The 21683-nt window shown below is 41.4% G+C and overlaps 1 protein-coding gene across 1 annotated transcript in view; it reads left to right on the top strand.

Annotated features, from left to right (window-relative positions):
- Positions 1–3681: 3681 nt before the first annotated feature.
- Positions 3682–21683, top strand: part of pde4ba (phosphodiesterase 4B, cAMP-specific a) — a 175036-nt gene continuing 157034 nt past the window's right edge. The window contains exon 1 of the mRNA XM_042111975.1: positions 3682–3878. The gene's annotated coding sequence lies outside the window, so the exon portion shown is untranslated. The remainder of the gene's footprint in view (positions 3879–21683) is intronic.

Here is a 21683-nt window from a genome sequence, read left to right on the forward strand (position 1 = left end):
ACTTACCAGATGGTCACGCTTCCTAATCACTGTTACTTAACCGCTAAATCCCTGTTTGAGCAATGCAGTTCCAAGCCTCTCAGAAAAACATCAGCTTGACTCACTATGATGGGACAAACACTTCTTCATCCTCATCCTCATCACCCTCGGGTACACTGCATCCACATGCCCTTACACCATGGCAGTATGCCTTTATTTATCTTCAACTAATTTCATAAACAGCCTGACATTAGTTTGGTGTTATGCGCCCATGTGAATGTAATTATTGGAGGAAACATATATTGTTTCTGTTTTATAAGTATATTCTACAAATAGATTTAGATATACACAAGATAAATGAGATAACATTGTTTCCTCTTATGCAGAGAGGAAAACACTACAGATGAGATGAATCACACGTTTTCAGACCCAGACAATCCCTTAGTTATAACAAACGACTGGATTTGGTTATTTTGGTGATTTTGCATCAGCAGCCATCCCAGATACCCAAAGTGAAACATTCATCATATGGGCCCTTTAACAAAAATCATAATCATATTCATTGAGGGAATATTCTCCATGACATGGCATAATCCATTAGAGATTCACAGTGATAGCCAGCATGTGTGAGTGTCCCAAGTGACTTTCTCTTTCACAGATTGAGATTTGACATTTCAGACCCATGCATCACAAATCCTCACAATCTGAAATGCCAAACTGACAAGTGGGTTGTGGCCAAAAGCAACATTCTCATCTGAGTGATCAGTCAGAAGTCAATGGTCTTTGTATAAGTCCAGACTACTGAAATGAACCACACAAACACACATCTGTTAGACTCTCTGTCTATCTCTCTCTCTCTACACACACACACACACACACACACACACACACACCCACACACACACACACACGCACAGTCAAGTATGTGCAGACTACTTTATTTAACCACACAAACACACAACCTATCTGTTAAGGCCCATTCACACCAAGAACGATTATGATAACGATAACTATAAATAAATATTGTTCTCGTTAATGAATGACGACGTTCACACGACATGAAGAACGATATCGTTGGGGATCACTTTCAGAGAATGATTTTCAGAATGATAAAAAGCTAATAGCCAATCAGAACCCATCGAATTTTAACCGTCACATTCATTAACACAAGGAGAGACTTTGTTTATCGTTGTTCAGTGTGAATGCTTTTATCGTTATGGTTATAGTTATCGTTATTGTTATCATTCTTGGTGTGAATAAGACTCTTTCTTGTTGTAATTTACAGGCACGCATATACACACACAGATACACACACACATATATATATATATATATAGACAGAGACACACAGGTGCACACAGACACACACACACACACACAGAGAGAGAGAGAATCATACAACATCCTTAATTGCCTCTGTGATGATTTCCAAAGAATACCTGACTGTTGACATTAGATCTTATGCATTTTTCCATTGAAATACATCCAGTGAAAACATTTCATTTATGCAAAGAATTTGCCGTATGATGGCAACAATCCACTCATCTAAATCGGGCAGCATTGCCCATTGAATCGTCAGCACTGAAGTAAATGCAGGCAACCATAAGTGTGGGGTACTTGTTACTGGGTAATAGTCACAGCATGAACAAATAAGTATGGTTTAGAAATGTATCTCTATGAATAACAAATGACAGCCAGAGAGAGGCTGGAACATTGCTCCAGGATGTTTTGAATACTAACTGTCATGTGACTGTTGAATGGGTAATAAGCCTACTAAAAACATTTCATCTTAATGAGCACCTCAGTATCTTACACTAGATTGAAGGAATCAAAGTTGTATGAACACTGTGTAGCTTATTGGTTGATTAATGATTAGAGACCATAGTTGATAAATAGGCAAAATGTTGTCTCTCATGCCTCACTCTGAATACATATGCCTCACTCTAAATGCATATGCCTCACTCTGAATACATATGCCTCACTCTAAATGCATATGCCTCACTCAGAATTGGCAAATCGGTAAATGGGCCACATGGAATTTTGAGCATGAGGAAGTCACATCAGGAAACTCTTAACAATGACTTTACCACAAAAGCCAAACTTACCCAATCTCTGTCATCGGGTTGTAGTCTGGTGTCATTTAAACATTTAAAGCTTCTTTACTGATTTGTACAGTTTTTGTTGGCAAATAGTAGGCACTGTGTATAGAGCGCATGCATTACAGTAATGTTCAACATGAATATGTTGAATAAGATATATATATATATATATATATATATATATATGAATAAGATATATTCATATATACTATATATATACGATACGTGACTGTTGCGTGATATACGTGACTTGTAATATCACTTGAGGAAGCTCAAACAATAAACCATTCCAGACAAACTCACAACTGGTCAGTTTAATGTAATGCACACTTCATTAACAAGATTAGTGCTTTCAACCATCTCCTGTGCCTTTGTGCTCTCTCTCTCTTTCACACACACAAACACACACACACCCACGCTAAGGTAAACGTACATCAAGAAAGTGTAAGGTTTAATACCTAAACAACTAGTGTTGTAATGTCTGCTATTTCACATCCACTCTTTTGTCAGCAGAGATTTGTTGATATTCTGCAGCCAGCTATATGGCCATTACTGAATGATCTATCCCGTTACAGCACTATTACAAATACCTTATGTAAGTGAGAACATCTGGTTATTTTCAGCAGGGACTCTGTTCATAACATTTGCAAAATGTACTCCATGTCATAATATTAAGAGAGGCTGTCTTGAACACATTGCTAATTAAACTAATAAATAGTGTATCCCACAGCTGATCTCTTTGATAGTCTGCAGCAAATGACATCCCCGGGTTTGTTATGACATACACATATGATAAGCAAAGCCTCCCTATGAGTCCAAGAAAATGGAATTTAATGGGACATATCAACCGCCATGAGAACATATTAAACACACACTGGCTTCATGACAGTCATCACTGCTGGCCATAAACTCCATAACCCTGATCAGCTGAAATAAAAGTGCAGATAGTTCTGAACTCCTGCCATATACAGTTTTAATCAGTGTTAATAAGACTATACACAGTCTTAATCAGGAGCATATTAGTGGCTGAAATGTGGTTTATTATAGTAGATTACTGTAACAAGCATGTTTCTGCTGGTAATAACCTCCAAGATTAGGCTTCTTTCAACAGTATAGCTATAGCCTACTATAGCATTGCTTACTTGGCAGTGGCTGAATCCAATGATTCCATAAAAACAGACACGTAGGCTACAGATTCCAGATTATTTTGAAAATGGACGTTAATTCGCAATAAGAGATGAGATGATGTCATGAGTGGACCTCGGATATCTGTTTTATCTTGTGAATGTTGCCCTGATGCTGTCCTGTCCTGCCGGTTGCTTTAATGCAGTGCAACTGAGTTTCTACGAACGGCAGACATTCATAGAATCAAAACAAAAAAACAGCATTCTGGTGTAGCTATACTGAACCCCATAACTTTACGCCAGTGATCTTAAAGCAGTGTAATTTCGCAGCGCAAGATATCGCTTGCCTACCAACCGCTTTAAAGTGGAAGTGCAAGTGTCAGAAAAAGGAGGAGGTGACGGAGCTACCAATTCGCCACAATAGCCGGGACAGCTCTGGAGAAAGCACATTAGAACGTTTAGCAGAGCCGCCGGGATACAAACGAGGTGCGTCTAGGCGGTGGATACAAAAGATCCCGAGGGATGCCCATTAGCTTTTAGCGACTCAGTCCTGTTCCAAAAAACAAAACCGACCGAAGGGACAATCACAAAATACCTTTCTAGTCATATAGGCTACGTTTTCTGTGCGACAAAGATCTTTTATCAGCCCACGTGAGAAAGTGGATTCGTTTTTAAGGTAAGGAATAGTACATTTAACCCATATGTGATCGTGAGTTATTTACAACATAACTGCTTTTGTTCCTTTGTTTCGCGACATGATATTTTAGCATCATTAAGCGAGTTTTGCACAATGGGGGGGTGATGTCTAGAATTGCAGAAGGATGTCCTTCCCGAATAATCACAAATTCACATTATTTAGTGGCAATTGATTAACTTGCATTCACTTAATCAAGTCCTGAATACATTTCGGTACCCTTGCAGCATGGAGGAGTTCCGAAAATATGCACAGTTTCCGTAAACATCTTCGAGGTATTTATTCAACAATGGACTAATTGGTTTACAATAGAAAACCGACAGACTCACACTTACTTACACAAGACACAGCACTCATGTGAAACACTACATTTGTGGGGCATCGCGATACCAAAAGAGACCTCAACAGAGCGTCAAACAGAATTTGTATTTGTTTTCAGTCAACGTAAATGATGTTGCAGAACTCACTAGCCTACAGGCGTATCCAAAGAATAAGACAGCGCCAGTCAGAGTCAGTGCTGGTTGTTCAGCATGGTCTTTTACAGTTGTCTTCACACAACGCAAGTTTTCACCACAAGGTGCTGGCAGTAGGTTGTATGAAATAGTCTAGTTTTTTTCCCAAAGGTAACAAATGTAGCACTCAACAACAACTTTACAAGGTTATGCTGTCACTAGCAAAAACTAGATAGCGATAGCCTACAAAATATGACCGCCGCTCAGTCCTCTACATCCGTTCCGCGAAAATAAATCACACTTCAATTTGTCTCCATATTTTACTCCATCCCCCACTCTTGAAACTTTTGTGTATGCTTGTTTGGCATGCCTGAGTGTGTGTGTGCGGCTGCACAGAAAGTAGCCTACTGGTGCTGAAAAGGTGAATAGATTGTAGAATAGCCAAAGAAGATGTAGCATTGTTATAAAACCTTTAAAATCTCTAAACAATCACAAGTAGGGCAGTTCATCACAGTTCATCCATTGCAACTGGATTGATGAAAGGTCACTTACAGTACACCTGTAGGCTACATTGTATTTGGGAAAAGCAAAAGGTATCAGCATAATGTTATTTATTTATTTATTTATTTATAAACAAAAACATCTCTGTCAGTTCCATGCCGTTTTCAACAGCTATCAAAAACAAAGGTCATTTTTGGATGGATGGATTTTTTGTGAATGTTTCTTCTTCTACATAAGATTTTAGTCATCTTTAGTTCATGTAATACTTTATTGTCAATGCACAAATTAAGTAACAGTAGTCTGAAACGTTATTGTTAATGCACAAATTAAGTAACAGTAGCCTGAAACGAAATGCTGTTTTACATCTAACCAGTGGTGCAAATAACTGACATGTCCAAATGGGCCTTGATGAAATGCGTCGCTAGACTGTTCATACACATTTTAACGGGCCAAAGTTGAAGAGCTGTTGTTCGTTATTGTTCGTGTACCCTTTGTATTGTACCCTTGTATTGTATATAATTGTACCCTTATATTGTTGTAGGCCAGTAGCTTTTGTGTCAGACCCATGTTGACTTGAGTTCAGATTCAGAACTGTGTGGAAATCTCCACTGTGTCGGCCAGGATGGGTCCCATCTGGTACACAGTGTGGCATCTCCTTAGCTGGCTCTACCGCACTGAAAATGCTGATGTTTTATATTGATGGTGATGATTATTTATTGATGTGTCATTTTAAGAACAGGGAACATTTATTACCATAGTTTTTATCAGAAAATTGCAGACCAATGTAACTGATACTGAGCCCTCTTTCCTGGTTAATAGTCCTATCCATCTATGCCACACACACACACACACAGACACACACATATATATATATACATACACACACGTCACATCAATCAGTTCTGTTATTGTTTATAAGTGGAATGAAAAGCTCAGAGGTCTATCTGTGAGTGACTCCTTGCGAGCTCTCTCAAAGTAATCCAAGTAATCCATTGCAGATAAACAACAGACATAAATTGTGAGTCATATTTCATTCTCTGTGTTCAGGCAATTGCTAAATGCCTATGCCAGGGAAGGGTCGTGGAGCTTAATTTAATCTCTTAATTTAATTCAGTGCACGGCACTGGCAGTAATTGGGTCTTGTAGATGATTGCGAGTATACACAAATCCATCTAATTGATAAAACTGCTTTGTTATCATGTTCTTACCCGTATCAGTCTTACAGTGGCTGAGTGGCCATGCTGTTATTATAGCATAAGAGAGAAATTGGAGTCTGGGGGCATATTGTGTGGTGACTCTAGGATGTTTACGTTACCAGTCTGGCTGGGGTCTCTGGTCTCGGGACTCGGACTGTGTATTGACAGTGCACCATTTATAAATGGGTTAAGCAGCATCAAATTAGCAGTATTTGTTATGAATATGTAAAATATTTATCTTAAAATAATCAAAAATATTTGAAAACAAAACTACTTATCTTAAAATAATCAAAAATATTTGAAAACAAAACTACTTTGTCATTATTATCATTTAAATTGTTATTTTATTTGTTATTTTCTTTGTGGGGGGTGCGGCCCACTGGCCAATTTTCAAAACCCAATGTGGCCCTTGAGCCAAAAAGTTTGCACACGCCTGGTGTAGCGTGACATTCCTGCAGCAGGTAACCCGAGGCAACCACACACCAAGGGGGTCACAGGGGTCACAGTAAATGTTATTATGGCGACATAGCTGGAATGAACCCATCATTAGGAGGCCAATGTATGAAGAAGAATAGGAGGAACCTTCCAATCTGACCCTGTGTGTGTGTGTGTGTGTGTGTGTGTGTGTGTGTCTGTGTGTGTGTGTGTGTGTGTGTGCATATGTGTGTGCGTGTGTGTGTGTGCGTGTGTGTGTGCATGTGTGTGCGACGTGCGTGTGTCATTATCGACTGCTGGGACACCCCTGCACATTGTCTCCCGGGTGATAGGGGAAATAGATGGGGACATGGAGAGGAACCAGCCTGTCTCTGAGAGGATGTGTGTGTGTGTGTGTGTGTAGGGAGGTATTCCAGGTAAGTTTAGAGTCAGACTTGGGTAGAGGTTTAGAGTCAGACAAGGTAGGTTTAGAGTCAGACAAGTGGTAAACCTCCTAATAAAAGAGGCCTCTGATTGGCCGTGGCCCAGTGCCTGTGTGTAAATTTGAAAATGCGTGTGCTGCAGAGAGAGAGAGAGGTCAGAGACCCGTCAGATAAACAGAGTGGATGTAGTTGCATTACAGTGTGATCACATAGGCCGAGATAAATGTCCCCTCTCCCCACTGCCTTTCAGCGGCTGGCAGCAGCAAGCCGATCAGACGAGCCCGAGATGACGATCAAGTTTATCGTTGCCTACGATAGGCCTAGTGAAACTTCCCTTCACCAAGTTCAGTCCGCTGCTACATTTAAAGCCCGAATATTCCCTGCATGTATACAGTGGTCATTGTGTACGGTGAATTGAATGGACACATTTAGATCGAGCATGGCAAGTCATTGCAATAGCCTATAATAATAGGCCTACCATTTCGTTACTGCATTAACCATAGTGATGTTCTTATTAAAAATTTAAAAATACTAAAATTAAAAAGTAAATTGCATTGTGGGGCTGTCAAATGATTATTGCAATCATCATTGCAAAATCACATAAAAATCCCCCAGGCTACTTGGAACATCTAAATTGTGCTCAAATACATTTCTATGGAAGATGCTAGCATGGCGAGCTGGTTTAGCCAAGGCCTAAAGATCATGAAGGATAGTATGTAAGACATTGAGCCATGAGATGTGCAGTTTGAAGCCCTTAAAAGACGTGCACTGTTAATTTACTCGCTGTTATTTTTATTTAATACATCTTGAGATGTTTTTAAGTTTAAATTTCAGCTCAGTAAAGCACTTAAAGCACCAACACTTCATTAAGTTACTTTTCTTGTAGAATTGTAAATCATAAGTCATAGGACAACCTATATAGGACAGTAATTAAGGAAAAAAAGTGAACCTGTTAAATGCGATGTGGTTGAAAATTTGGGTGCACCTAACTTTTGTGCTGGTGCACCTAAGAAAAACAGTTATGCGCACCAGTGCAACCAGTTAGTGTGGAGCCCTGACCCAGGTTAACCACCGAACAGCTGTATGAGTCAGTATTATTGCATGCGTTTGATAGTGAGGTGGAATGTGTTGTCATAGCATTTTGTCTATTTACGACTTTTTTTTTTGAAATTTTATCTTTATTGAAGCCAACAGGTTTCAAAACAATGTAGGAATTCATTTTTTTTTTTTACATACTTTCTGTTTTGTTATATGGTTTACAGATTCCTGGTACAGAGGATCAGTAAGGGAAAGGAAAAAATAAAATAAATAAAATATAATAGAAAAGAAACCACATAGCTTTTCTATCTGAGGCCCTAGTGATCCTCATGCCAATATCAGATTTCTTCCCAGGCCCAAAGTTTTTTTTTTTTTTTGTACATTTGTGTAAAATTAACAATAGAAACATTTAGAACATAGGGGGAGTTTCACTACACTTCTCTAAAAGAAAAGAGAGAGAAAAAGGACATGCATATTCATAGACAATTACAAAAAACAAAATTACCAGACAAAATGTGATCTTAAGCCTATATGTTCAACATACCCAGTCCATTTAGACCATATCCTAGAAAATTTGTCAGTCTGAATTTTGAGGGAGTAGGATAACTTTTCCATAGTGTATATATAATGAACCACATCCAACCAATCTCCTATTGTAGGAGATTCTTGTTTCAACCACCGTCTTGATATTGTTTTTTTGCATGCAACCAGAAGTATAAGTAACAACTTTTTATCCCTGTAATCCCATGTATCAAATGGGATGTTTCCTAAATATAAAGTGTCAAATCTGCATGGGATATTTACTTTGAAGGTCGCTTCCAGGTGGAAATGAATTTCCTGCCAGTATGCAGTTAGTACTGGACAATCCCAGAAAACATGAAAGTGATTGGCCTCATTTGTTCCACATGCCCTCCAACAGGCTGTGCTAGGTATTTGTGTTCGTTGTTGTAGTGGTGTTATAAAAAATCTAGACAAATTCTTCCAGCTATATTCTCGCCATGTATTTGAACATGTTATTTCCCATTGTAGTATACATACATTTTCCCATTCTTCTACAGATATTGAGAAACTACCTTCCCTTTCCCATTTCTCTTTAATATATAGAGTATTATCAGGACTAACTTTGCGCAACCCGTGGTACAATCTAGATACAACCTTCTTGCATAATGATGAATTGGTTGCTCCTTTGAATACTTCCAAAATACCTGTCTCTTGCCCTTCTAACGCCCTAGTTAAATTTTCCTGAAAGTAGTGTCTAACCTGGAGGTACCTATAGAAATTTTGGCGTTGTAGTCCATGCTCTTGCTGTAACAAATCAAAGCTCTTAAGTGTTCCTTTATTTACAAAGGTATGGTAATTGGTAAGGCCCACTTTGATCCAAGTCTTAAATCTAGAGTCCAGACTATTAGGAGAGAAATCGGTGTCAAATGCACACCATCTTAATATTTTATAGTATGAGTATAGAGTATGTTCCAAATCGCAGAGTTGTATTGTCTTCTGCCATGTCTTCAATGTAGTTTTAATCCAGGGGTTGTTGTTTTTATCCATCATGTTGTTCATCAGTCTAACATCTGCCATTATCGCTGCCAAAGGAATCGGGTGGGTCATATTGCTCTCTATATCTTTCCATCTTGCGGAATATGATGGGTTGCACCAGCACACTAGAGGTCTTAATTGGGCTGCATGGTAATAGTCACGCAAGCAAGGAAGACCTAATCCTCCACGATCTTTGTGTAATTGAAGGGTTTTATACCTAATCCTAGGTTTTTTGCCCTGCCACAGAAATCTTGATATCGTTTTATCCCATTCCAAAAACTGTTTAATGGGTATCTCTACTGGGAGACTCTGGAAGAGATATAATAATCTTGGTAGCACATTCATTCTTATAGATTCTACCCTGGAATTAAGACTTAAGAATGGAATGAGGCTCCATCTCTGTATATCAGACTTAATATTCGTGTTTAGCGGCCCATAGTTCAAGGTGGACAGTGTTGAAATATCCTTTGGTAGATTGACACCAAGATATCGTATATGGTCTGCCTCCCATCTTAGTTGGTACTTCTCTACTAAAGAACTTGGTGGATCATAATTAAAAGTAAGCACTAGCGTCTTTTGAACATTCAGTTTATATCCTGAAAGAGCGCCATATTTTTCTAAAGCAGTCATTAGCTTAGGGAATGTCTGAGTCGGCTGTGTTAGGTAGACTAAGACATCATCCGCGAATAGTGCTAGTTTATGTTCCTCAAAATGTATATTTATCCCTTTAATAGCACAATTCTGTCGTATCCAATGACTCAGTGGTTCAAGAAATAATGCAAAAAGCAAGGGTGAGGCTGGACAACCCTGTCTTGTTCCACGTTCCAGGATGAATGCCTTTGAAAGGGCACCATTAACTTTAATCCTGGCAGAAGGACTATCATATAGAGCTTGGAATGTGTCAATGATCAGTTTGTGAAAGCCAAATTTTGAAAGTACTTTATAAAGAAAAGCCCACCTGACAGAGTCAAAGGCCTTTTCTGCATCTAAACTTACAAGAATCGCCTCTGTGTCTTGTTGTACAATGTGATTAATAATGTGGAGGGTTCTTCTCAAATTATCTTGTGTTTGCCTTTGTCTTATAAAACCAGTCTGGTCTGTATTAATTATTTTAGGTAAAATCTTGTCTATTCTATGTGCTAGTATTGATGTAAATAATTTATAGTCTATATTTAGTACGCTAATAGGACGAAAACTTCCACAATCAAGTTTGTCTTTCCCTTCCTTAGGAATCAATGAAATTATAGCTTCCTTCCAAGAGGGTGGAATTTTGTTTTCTTTTAGAATCCAGTTATACGTCTGCAGTAATATTGGGAGTAGCTGCACTTGCAGAGATTTGTACCACTCCGCAGTGAACCCGTCTGGGCCTGGTGACTTGTTCGCTTTCAACCTAGAGATGGCTGCATTTAATTCCTCGGTTGTTATTTTTGATGCTAATTGTTCATTTTGTTCTTTAGAAATAGAGGGTAAATCAAGTGAATTCAAAAATGAGTCAATGTGATGAGAATTGTCAATATATTGCTGAGAATAGAGCGTTTTGTAAACATTTTCAAAGCTTTGTTGGATTTGTTCCAGTCTGTGTTCAATTATCCCAGATTCTGGGTTTCTGATTTTGAAAATTGTATTGTCTGCTTGCTGCTTTTTTAGTTTATATGCCAGAAGCTTAATTGCCTTTCCTCCGGCCTCATAATAACGTTGTTTTAGAAATATATATTTCTTTTGTATTTCCTGTGTGCTCATTTCCTCTATCTCATTTCTTACTTCTTTTATTTCCTGTTTCACCCTTTCATCTAATGTATCTCTGTGAACCCTTTGTAAATGCTTTAATTTGGTCTCAAGGTCTTGTAGCTTTTGTCTTCTAAGTTTTTTCATCAATGAGGTAGTGGCCTCAGTTATGAGGGGTTATTTTACCCCTCATAACTGCTTTGAATGTATCCCAGAGGATATCTGGTGTCACTTCCCCATTATCATTTAGGTCAAAAAATGTGTTTATTTCTGCTATTAGATACTCCTTGGTGTCTGAATTGTTCAATATATTTGAATTCAATCTCCATAGTGTAGACCTTTGCTCTTTGTTCATTGACAGAGATATAAATACAGGGCTATGGTCTGAAAGAGTGATTGTGCCTATATCACACCTTTCAATTTTATGTAGGTCTCTACAAAAAGTAAAAAAGTAATCTATTCTAGTGTATACCGCATGTGGCGGGGAGTAGTAAGTATAATCTCGGCTAACAGGATTTAGTTCTCTCCAAATATCTACAATGCCCAGTTCTTTCATCAAGGCAATCATCTTTCTACTTATAAGTTTTGTCTCTGACTTGCCAGTTGAAACATCTAGTTTAGGGTTTAAGTGTACATTAAAGTCCCCACCACAGATTACAACCCCTTGTGCTTTTGTTGCCATCCAGTCAAATATTTTCCTGTAAAACGCCCATCCACTACCAGGAGGCGCGTACACATTAAGGAAGCTTACAATGATCCCTTCTAGTTTGCCTATTATCATCACATATCTGCCTTCTGTATCAGTGAATTCTGACATGTGTTCATAAATTACTCCTCTTGCTACCAATATGGCTACTCCTCTTTTATGTCCAGATTTATCAGATATATTTAATATTTAATACCCATATTTAAAGATGAACTGAACTGAAATAATCAACATTGATAATGTGTTGATTATGACAATTAAAAATAAATGACACTAAAAAATGTAATTAAAAAAATCAATACTTAGCCTTTTTTAAGCAACACCAAAATTGCGTTTGTTAGTATTAGAACGCTGCCCGTTTCAATGACGTCACTGGCATGGTAGGACCTGAGAAGTTCTATAGGCAACAGCTGCAGCATATTATGTATACACAAAAATTAGTCATTTTAATGGCATGGGTTACACATTTGAGCCTGTGAGGGACAAGCCTGTAGTGTCTTGACTACCACTAGATGGGGGACGATCGGTTTCAGGCTCCAGCTCAACCTTCAGTAGGATCATTTGGGTGAAAATGACTGTGTGGGCGCTGCCGGAGCATGGACACTGGAATCTATCTGTTTCAAAGCAGTGGCGAAACGTAGGGAAAATGTTTGAGGAAGCCAAAGTGACGGAGGAAAATGTTTATTTATGTATGTGTTTATTTTGGGGCGTATACATTTTGTGCAATGTACAACATAGACACATTTTGTGCGGCACAACATAGGCTACTGTAGGCCTAGCCTACAGGTCATGTAGAAAACTGGACGAGGGGCGCTTGAGACAGCAACACGCACGCTGTCTCTCTGTCTCCCTCCATCCCTCACACACACACATTGCCTACTGTACATCCTCCACACAACTGCATACTCACTCACCACCACTACATTAGGCCTATGCGAAGCTACGGTGCATACAAATAAGCTATACACGCATTGTCACGGCAATGTAGGCTAACGCAGTCTGGACTACTGGCACTCGTAACAGCAACTCACACGGGCTCTCTCTCCCTCCCTTGAAACTGTTAAAAACTTCGTCACCCCAAGTTGACCCCAGATACACGGAGGATACACGAGTTTGCCGTTTATTTTAGGCTAACGTTAGTGGAAAGTTTGCAGATTTTTACCTTGTGGATGTTGATATTGCACGAATCTCTTGGATAGCAGCATCAACAATCTGCCCTGAGACGGTGAACAACTGGCTTCAGGGTGAGTAGAAAGGGACATTGGATTCTGTTTACAGACCCGCTGTGGTTTAGTTACCAGCTAGTAGACGCATTATTATCGATCTGTGATATCGTCATGGTCATGGTTTATACTCTATGGTCGGAGTGCTAGCTTGTGGAGTTTGACATAAGAGTGTTTCCAAGGTGTTTAGTTGCTAGCCCTTTCCTAGGTTGGATCGTAGTGGACCTCATCTGAGGCTACTTCGAGATATTATTCCAAAGGGGACAGATAGGCTACTGCACTTAAAACTTTAAAAGATTGAACGAACCTTCCCGGACTTTGTAATTGCGACCAGTGACTGTATTGGGTGAACGAAGCCGAAGTTGAAACTTAGGCTCCGTGGCACATAGACAGTGGGCTCGCCCTTCTACGAATTGAAAAAGACTACAAGCTGCCCCACCGAGTTTGTGATAAAGTAAGCAAGAAAAGGTTTTTTTAAGTCAGGATATGTCGAGTCAATGGCATTTATTCGTCCAAAGTTACAGACCAGTTTCCATAGTGCACATCTTTTTGAATGCCATGTGTGTTTCTGCTCATTGACAAAATAGCGTTCAGTATGATTCATGCCCAATTAATTTCCCCTGTTAAAGTGTTCGCCTTTGTTTCACTAGTTTGGTTTCATTTTGTATGAGATTTTGTGATGTAGGCTAGCCTACGATAAACAGCTTATGGCCAATATGTAACTCAGCTAGGCCTAATGTTAGTTTCCTCAGCCATGTCAGCTAGACTCATTATCTGCTATGGCTGCTAGTGCTAGTGCGGAGTAGCTTACCATGCCAGTGACGTAGCCGATTGTTGAAATCCAACATGGCGGCGCCCATGTAACAACAACAACACTTTCAACGTACAATTGTATCCCTTTTAATAAATTCAGCCATTTTAATCATTGTACCAATGAGAAGAAATAAAATACATCTGTTATATCACCTTTACTTCAAATTCCAGTTCAGTTCATCTTTAATACCCATTCTGTTTAGTTTGGCATGTTCAAAGGCATTTAGATGGGTTTCTTGGAGGTATGCTATATGGACCTTGTCTTTCTTGAGTTTTGACAAAATTTTCCCTCTTTTGACTGGGTTATTTAAACCGTTAACATTATATGTGGCTAATCTTATGCTTTGCATTAAGGCTTACATAAATTGTCATGTCCTGCATTTGAATGATAAACTTCCCCTTTACAGCACAGAACAGCTGTAAACAAACAAATTGTGAACACTTAACAAAATAGAGAAATAAAAACATAAGGACGTCTTCCACGGTATGGGTCTCACTTGTGACCCTGCACCAGATAATAATAGGTAGCTTCGAGGGAAAGCCTCCCTCTCGATGAGTGGGAGGGCCCTCGGGAGTGTCCGCATAGCAGAGTTCCATGACCATAATTGTCCCGATTCTTGTGGAAATATAGCGTCGCTAGGACGTCTATAAAGTCACATTGCTCTATTATAGGCTAAACAATCAAATAATCAAAACTCACCATTCCAAGGCCGGGGGTTGGGTCGATTGGAAAACCCGTTTATCTTATGCTACTAACCAGAGTCATTTTGAGGTGAAGAATCTCTTCGAAATGCTTGCAGCCGCTCTTTGTAGAGCGTGGTACCACCAGCCAACCGCCAACTTAATTTCTGAAGGCGCTCCATCATTGTTTCAGGTGGCTTGACAGGCACGATGTTAAATCCCCTCTTGGCCAGGTCTTTCGTTGCCTCTTCCACGGTCTCATATATCTTTTCTCCTTCCTGGTATTTCACTTTTAGCCGGGCAGGGAACAACGTTTGAAACTTGATGTCTCGATCCTTGAGAACTTTTCTAACTTCTGCATACTCCTTTCGCCTTTGTAGAATTCGCGGTGGATAATCGTTGTCAACATTAATTCGGTTTCCTTCCAACATCAGGCCCTTCTTTTGCCATGCATTGCGAAGTATAGTCTCTTTGGTTCGAAAGCTGGCGAATTTCACAACGATTGACCTTGGCTGTGCCTGTGACGGTGGCTTAGGTCCTAGTGAGTTATGGGCTCTCTCAATTCGTAGAGTTGTTGTATCTACTATATCAAGATTATCCCTCAGCAGTTTTTCTACAAACTCCACCACCGATGCACTGTCCTTTTCGGCCCCTTCAGGAATCCCATATAGGCGCATGTTTTCTCGTCGTGAGCGGCTCTCTTGCTCGGTTAATTTAGCTTCCATTTGTGCGTGGAGTTTAAGCATTTCGGACATAACACCCTCTACATTTTGTAGTCTTTCTTCTGCCTTTTCTATTCGGTCTTCGGCCTCCTCCAGTCTAGTGTTGGTTTTAGTTATTTCTCCTTTGATTTCCTCTAGTTGAGATTTATTGTCCTGTCGAAAATCTCTTAACTCTTGAAGGATTAGACTTAGATTAGCCATGGGTTCTTCGTCAGGGCTAGCCGTGTTAGCATTCCCACTTTGCGTTCCCGTTTGCCTTGAGTTTTTTATTTCTTTGCCATCTTTTTTACCCCTAGCTGACATCCTTGCCCCTCTACTCAATATTTAACATTCGTATAGACAATTCGAAGTTTAGAGGCATGGGAAATGTTAGATTACTCGGGAGCTGTTCTGCTATGCTGCCATCGTTTCTGTGTCTCGGCCGGAAGTCCTGTCTATTTACGACTTTAACTACCTGCATTTCAGATTTGATAGTTTGTGCTTGTGGTGTGTGCTGTTATTTTTTACCAGATTTGTGTGAGTGTGTGTGTGTGTGTGTGTGTGTCTGTGTGTGTGTGTGCGTGCGTGCGTGCATGTACAATCTACCTTACTCTGCTTACTTAACCTGTAATTGAGTATGATGAATGTGGTGCATTATATGCGTTCATTGGGACGTCTGTGTACGGCATTGGCTTGGCTGTAAGGGCCAAGTGTTCCCTGGCTCTGCTCTGTCCCCTGGAATTGGCTGAGGAGTCCCGTGCTGGAGCAGCCCTCATCAGTTAGTGCTCTGGCCACACTCACCATCCATCTCTCTGATGGCCTTTATTCCCGCCCTAATGAAAATCATAGATTCTGGCCTGATGGGTAGAGAGGGAGCCTGGAGCAAACAAAACAACACTTCTTTAGATGGTGATGTGCTTTTTAAAAGTGAAAATCCATAGGGTGACATAGCCAGTGCATGCTTGTGTGTGTGTGTGTGTGTTTGCACACTCTGTGCAAACTAGTGTGTGTCTTGAAAGTAGTGATGGCTTTGTAGTGATCCAACATTTCTATACACAATTGCAGAGAAGGGAAGATGTGTCACTGTCTTCTGATGTGATTGTGAACACTCAGATTAAACACATGTATAATTCATTGTAACTGAAAATGATCAAATGCTTTGGCAGAGAGCTGGGGAAATTGGGTTATATCTATACTTGGATTATATCTATACTTGGGTTATATCTACTGTATACTTCTTCCATTAACTTGTCATAGAGGGTCTGTGGTAGTGAATCACAATACTCTTTAAGCATAAGTCATTTACGGTGCAAGTACTGCTTTTCATACAGTGATAAACTTGTTATCGGTGTGTTACTGTTATTTCCTTCGAGTGAGAACATTGCAGAGCAGATAGGCGTGCTAATACAGTTTCATTTCACTGTTGTTTATGGACAAGAGTAACTGCAGAGATGTGGTTTTCCTGAACTCCCCACAGGATCCACCCCTTCCTCTTTGTCTGTGTGTCGACATGTTGTTTATGTTTTGAATTCATATTTAGAGGGGTGGGTGGAGGACTTGAATGGTTTTGGGTGTCCAGGACATACATTACATACATTACCATGTCCCTGTGTAGTGTAATAACATCAACAATACTTGAACTTTGGAACCATAATTCCTGGCCTAGAGAGGACTGTCTGTAGTTTTAATGGTGTGTTACATAGTGATGGCTGCTAGTCTCTTTGCATGGATGTGCGTTGACCTCCCTACTGTCTGCCCATTAGCCTGTCCAGTGGTCATGGGGTATTATCCAGATGGCATTATCGATTAGCTTTGGTTAAGTCCCCTCAGATCTCCCAATGATTATGTTGTGCTGGCTGGATATCTGACAGTTTAATAAATCCATGACAAAAAAGTAAGGGTTGTATTTTCCTTCTCTCGAGAGGCTGATCCACTGGGGGTAGCTGTTTAAAACCAGACTTTTAAGCCAAATTTTGAGTGACATTTTCATTAAAATCAGAGAAACACTGAATCTATTAGAGTTGTGTGCACATGTATTTATGTGTCTGTGTTTGTATGTGTCTATGCAGGAAGTTTTACTGTTTAAAAAAACGTTCAGTTTTCATCCCAGGTGTTTATGGTGCTTGCAGTTGAGCTACAGTTCCTCATCGTCTGGTCCTGGCACAAAACCGTCTCCCCGGTTTCCATTCTTCAGTTCTAAAGGCATTAGCTCTGGACCGCACCTCTATCACCTCTCTCACCTCTCTCTGCCATATCTTTTATTTGCACATCTTTCCATCTCCAGTCATCGCCAGATCATTTGTATTCCTTTCCTAGTCATTATTTGGGCCATTTTCACAGTGCCGTCCCTATTGAGTGGCCCACTTTGTGCAAAGCTACAGCTTAGTCATCGCCTCCACCCAACCAACATAGCAGCGGCGACGCGGCCGAGTACGGAACACAAACGGCGAGGCGGCTCAGCGAGGAGCGGGCACCGCGTCGGCTAATTAGACGGGCCGCAGGTTGGCTCAGTGTGGTGCCAGGGTCCACTCGCACCCCCTGCCCCCCCCGTTTGTCTTTGGTATGCACTCGCACCCCTTCGTCCCCATCACACCTGACATCTTCACAGATGGCGCACGCGGTGCCAGTGTCGCCAGGGCCACGCCGCCGAATGAAAGGCGTAATTATTAAATCACCAGATTGGGGGATAAAAGCCTGCTGCTTAGCTTGTCTTCCTTTTGAAAGGAAGGAATACGTTTCAGCGTGACGCAGATTAGCAGCCAGGGCTGCCGCAGTGGAGGACGGAGACGTGTGGTGATTCAGGAGTTGGACCTGCATGCGGCCGCCCCGTGGAGCCAGCGGAGAGAGCAAGAGGAGAGTGATGATGGTTTATTTTGTGCCGACTGATGCTGTGTAAAAACGAGGCCAGGAGACACAGGGGAGAGTGGCCTTGGGTCTGACTGAGTTGCAGGATGAAAGTCTATGAAGAGACACTGTGTGTGTGTGTGTGTGTGTGTGTGTGTGTGCGTGTGTGTGTGTGTGCGCGCATGCGTATGTGTGTACGAGGCCAAGTACGCACTCCTTATCCCTGGGGTGTCTGGATGTTCCCATTCATCACAAGTTGGGATGCAGTCTAAATGGACGTCAGCAAGGTCTGGCTGCTCTGTGCTAGGTGTCCTTTTGTGCACCTCAGCCTCTAAACAAATGAGCTGCACCAGCAACAGAGGAGAGGTCAGCTGGTCACAGCTGCACAGTCGAATCCTCTAGACCTGACCTTCCTAAAGGTGCGTTACAGTCACAAAGCAAGTAGTCATAACTTTTGGCTGACTTGGTAGTGCGCCTGACCATCACAGAAAGAGAAGGTTCAAGCCCTTGGGCCTTTGGCAATGGAGTCAGCCCTGTGCGTATGCTCCAGCTTTTAAGAGATTTTGGGGAACAATACAGACACTGTGTTTGGTAGATGATAAAGATCGATGCATCTTAGTTGGTCATTTTTATGTAGCCAACTTCTTGATCATCTGACTGCGGGGTGCTTTATGGATAAACAGAGTCCGTTCATGACTGCTGTGTCTCACACTTACCAAAGGAACTGACTGAACTCGACCTTCAGTTCTCCAATCCTGGAAACAAACTTTGTTTTCCAAAATGGTTTGCTGTTCTTCTGCTTGTGGCTGGAGTGTGGACAGCACATGATTAAAGGAGGTAGTTGAACTGGCTGAACATGGCAGGAGGAACACCATAGTCAAATGTTCCATTTCTCAGGAGGAAATAGTCTAATGATCATTCACCTTCACAGCACTGTAAGTCACTCCAGTGCAAACTGGCTGACTTGGTACTGAAGAAAAAACATGACAAGCTTTTAGAGCTCATAAATAGAACATGTCTATACTGTTTCGATGAAAGAGTGTTCCTGTGCTTAGTGATGGATGCCTCATACCTGTTTTTCCCCGACGAGAGCCTTTTTAAGGGGCCACTCCTGTGCCTGTTGGGCTGGGCATTAATTGGAGCCCTGGAGTGACTGGTTGTCAGTGCAGCATATGGCTGTGTGAAGGGCCCTGGCACACTGAAACTCTACCTGCCTGTCCTCTCCTCTCCTCTCGGAGAGCCCAGCTGTCGCTTGTCGCCGCACCTGACAGGCCTGTACTTCACAGGGACACAAGCGCACCTGAGCATTTCAGACGTCAGTTCCTTCCGCTCCGGTCGTTCCGCCGTCAGAGATGCCACTGGCCGGTTTCAGAGGGGCCACGCTCATCGCAGAAAGAAGAGTAATCACTCATGCAAGGCCACAAGGGGAAAGAGCAAGAAGGCTTTTTAACATGCATCATTCATGGTTGAGTATGCAGGTGTTTTGCAATGCTGACGTAGGAGGTTCTGTGTGTTTGCGTATGTACGTACTGTACAAGTCTGCATGTGAGTGGGAAATGAAAATGAAGGATGCAAAAGATGCAGTCAAGAAGGTTAAGATAAGGAAGAATGAGAGATGATTAAAAAAAGTGAAAGCAGCTGATTATAAGGGGTAGCTACTAAAAAGAGAATTTGTTTACCATGTCACCTGAAGGAAGGGTGCAAATCAGGGTCACACACAGGAAGAGGTCTGCTGAATTGAGGTCACAACATGGGGGGGTAGAACAGAACAGAAAACCTTGTTTCTCTTCAGGTTACCAAAAGGCTGCTCTTCCACAATGACTGCGCAGATTTTGCCAGATGCACACTCACCTTCCTCTTGGCAGAGATTCACCATCTGGCAGTGGCCGTCTGACTGCGCTCAGCGGGTGGTCAGAGGAGTAACAGCTCAGACTTGACTTGCATTCAGGAGGACAAAAGGAGCAAAGCTCTTAGATAACACCTCCAAGCAGCAATGACATAGATGAGTGTGTGTGTGTTTGTGTGTGTGTGTGTGTGTGTGTGTGTGTGTGTGTGTGTGTGTGTGTGAGGTAGACAGATGCGGAAAAAGTCCTTTAAAATTTGATGTTCATGACTGACAGACAGAGTGCAGCTTGCTCCCATGAAGCAAGTATACCCACCTCCCACCTCCACCTTGTTTTGAGGTCAAATGAGCTGAAGGCCTCTCACTACTGTGTGTTCTTATAAGTGATGCCTATTTGTTTTCCTATCTCTAGTAAAGTCCAGCTATTTGCGTTCATCTCTGTTTTTCTCTGACGTGCAAACACAATGCAAACATGCCACTCCATCCACAGACAGTCCCGCTGTTCTCCTGTCGGCTCTGGCTCCTTCATTACCGCTGCTTATAATGAGATACATGGACAGATGGAGGGAGGGAGCGAGGGAGGAGGAGGAGGGGATCAGGAGTTGAAGGAAGATAAAAGGTGACAATGGAGTTGGGAGGGATGGAAAAGGTACCCTGTGAGCTGGTCACTGTCCCCAGAGATTTAGAATGAGCGACAGAAGCACTGGCACACAACAACAGACACAAAAACAAAGTTGATAAAAATAGAAAGAAGAACTGAGAGGAAAGACATTTACTAAGCAACAGAGCCTCCATAGCCACAGGCCACAACCATAGACTGTGTGGCGGTCTGTGCTTGAGCAGCTCTCATAGAAAGACTTAAGCTCTTGGCTCGTCACTGGCCGCACATGAGAAATCCTGTACCGTGACATTGCCAGTGTGCGTCTGCGTGTGAGTGAGTTTAACCATGGTTTGTCATGCTTCATCTCTTCTGACATACTACCTTTTGTTTTCCCATAATGCTTTGCTATAGGTAGCAAGGGCTTATGGTGATCTCTGTGTGGAGTCACTGGGCATTGTGCTTTTCTCCATCTTCCCAGTCATGCTGCTAAGGTCAGACAAACCCCTACAGGCAGACTCACAGTCAGATGCTGCTCATTACATAAACAACATGCCACCGCAATCTATGCTGCGCTATCCATTGAGTGTCCTGAGCTGTTGGCATTGGCCCACCTCATAGATATAAACCCAAGCATGCTTGAGTGAATGATTCAATCCCAGCTGTTGGCGATCAGATTAAAGCCTGGTGCGTTTCAATCTCCATGCCTTGTTAATCAATTAGCATTCACTCTACAGGATTCGTTATCAAATGGAGGTAATCAATGGAATTGAGCTGTCTAGCCAGGGAGGGCTGCAATTAACTGGTGATTATGCCCAAATTTTTGTAATGTCAACTTGTGATTGACTTGTGATGATTGTTCAAAAGAGCAGCCATCAGATACTAATGGGTTTATTCCATTTACTCTGTTTCCTGAGAATGTAGTTACTATCGTTATTTGGTATTTGCCTTGTTCTTCTTATTGGCAATGGTCTTGACAGATGTGATGTGTTATGTTAGATGGGGAGCTGAGGGGTACAGGCCTTTTGAGTAGTCTAGTGACTCTCATAAGTCCTCTTAGGGTAGCTGGGAAT

The sequence above is a fragment of the Alosa sapidissima genome, chromosome 12 (genome assembly GCF_018492685.1).
Source record: "Alosa sapidissima isolate fAloSap1 chromosome 12, fAloSap1.pri, whole genome shotgun sequence".
NCBI lineage: Eukaryota > Metazoa > Chordata > Actinopteri > Clupeiformes > Clupeidae > Alosa > Alosa sapidissima.